Raw genomic sequence first — 2319 nt, 5'->3', positions numbered from 1 at the left:
AAAAAAAAAAAAAAAAAAAAAAAAACCTCACTGCCATTCTGACTCATAGCAACCTGCATCAGGTTTCCAAGTTTGTAAATCTTTGTGGAAGCAGGCTGTCCTTCTTTCTTCCACAGAGCTGCTGGTGGGTTTGAACCACTGACCTTTTGGTTAGCAGACAAATGCCTTTATCACTATACCAGAGCTCCTTGAATTAGAGGATAAAATAGTTAAAATTAAAGGTGCTGAAGAGCAACAAAAATGGAGGCTCATGAAGGCTGAGCCCAGTTTAATGGAAATATGAGACAGCAACAAGAGACTAATATACACATCATAGAAATTCTACAAGGAGATGCAAGAAAGAGAAAGAGACATAGAAAGAATATGTGAAGAGATAATGACAGAAAATTTCCCTAATCTAATGAAGGATATGAATCTACAAATTCAAGAAGCTTGAAGAACCCCCACCTAGAACTATCCCAAAAGGTTTCCAAGGCTGTAATCTTTACAAAAATAGACTGCCTTATCTTTCTCCCATGGGGTGGCTAGTAGGTTCTAACTGTGGACATTTTGGCTGAATGTTTTAACCAGTGCACCACCAGAAAGATGTTAACCTCTGTTTCACTGACTATGCAAAGTTTACTGTATGGAACATAACAAATTATGGGTAATATTACAAAGAATGGGAATTCCAGAACACTTAATTGTGCCTATGAGGAACCTGTACATAGACTAAGAGGCAGTCATTAGAACAGAACAAGGGAATGCTGTATGGTTCAAAATCAGGAAAGGTGTGCGTCAGGGTTGTATCCTTTCACCATAATTATTCTACATGTATGTTGAACAAAAAATATCCACAGAACCAGACTATATGAAAAAGAATGAGGCATCAGGATTGGAGGAAGACTCATTAACAACCTGCAATATGCAGATGACACAACCTTGCTTGCTAAAACTGAAAAAGGGCTTAAAGCAATTACTGAGGAAGATCAAAGACTGCAGCTTCAGTATGATCTCTGCTACCTGGTTTAAACTCTTTTATATCTCAAAAGAGACTGACTCAAGATACAACCTAATCCTCTAGATTGCATCCTATCTCATTAACATAGCTGCCACTAATCCTGCCTAATTAACAGTGTAAAAGTTAGAATTTACAACACATAGGATAATTATTACAACAGATCCAAAATGGAGGATAATTACATAATACTGATAATCATGGCCTAGCCAACTTTTAGAAGACACAGTTCAATCCAAAACAAATATATTAAAGGCAAAATAAAGACCTCATTAGAAATACAGAAGCTGAAAGAACTCATCATAAGTAGACCTACACTGCAAGAAAAAATAATAGAAGCCCTTCAGGGAGAGTGAAAAACAAATATGTTCACCTTCAGCATTCCAACGCAAAAATTAATTGTATTTCTACAAACTAGCAATGTGCAATATAAAACAGAAAGTAGGCATAAATATGAGATAATCTCTGTTATGGATTTAATTATGTCCCTCAAGAATATATGTTGAAAATCCCAAATTTTATTCCTGTAGTTATGTGATTGGGAGCTCTGGTAGCATAATGCCTAAGGCACTGGACTGCTAACCAGGAGGCTGGCGGTTCAAACCTACCAGCCACTCCTTGGGAGGAAGGTGGGGCAATCTACAGAGAAGCATGTAGAGATGGGGTGAGGTATGCCATGGCACATGAAGATCACCAACGAGCCAAGAATAGAAGCCAAAAACAAAGAAGGACCTTCATCCAGAGGTAGGAGAGAAAGAAAGATTTCCTCTAAAGCCAGTACTCTGAATTCAGACTTCTAGCCTCCAAAGCTATGCAAAAAATAAATGTTTGTTAAATCTACACACTTAAGTATTTCTGTTATAGCAGCTCTTGAAAATGAAGACAGTTTTCAAATTTCCTACCCTCTGATATAAAAAAAGTTGCATCATTTTCTTTCCTTGCCTGTGGACAAAACTTTGATTATGATGGATTTCACTCATATTTATGCTATGTTTATGGCAAAAGAAATTCTGCAGATGTAATCAAGACCCCAAATCATTTTGAGTTAAATTAAAAGGAAGATAATGCAGGAGTGTTAACTAAATCAGGTGTTGTTGTTGTTGTTGTTAAGTGCCGTCGAGTCATTTCCGACTCATAGCGACCCCATGCACAGCAGAATGAAACAGTGCCCGATCCCGTGCCAGCCCCACAATCCCTGCTATACTTGAGCCCATCATCGCAGCCACCATATCAATCCATCTCCTTGAAGGCCTCCCCCTCTTTCGTCGACCCTCCACCCTACCAAGCATGACATCCTTCTCCAGGGAATGGTCCCTTCTGAC

This window comes from Orycteropus afer, unplaced genomic scaffold, assembly GCF_000298275.1.
Source record: "Orycteropus afer afer isolate SDZICR_OR568_19922 unplaced genomic scaffold, OryAfe1.0 scaffold00047, whole genome shotgun sequence".
Taxonomy (NCBI): domain Eukaryota; kingdom Metazoa; phylum Chordata; class Mammalia; order Tubulidentata; family Orycteropodidae; genus Orycteropus; species Orycteropus afer.
This window is presented reverse-complemented; position numbering follows the sequence as displayed.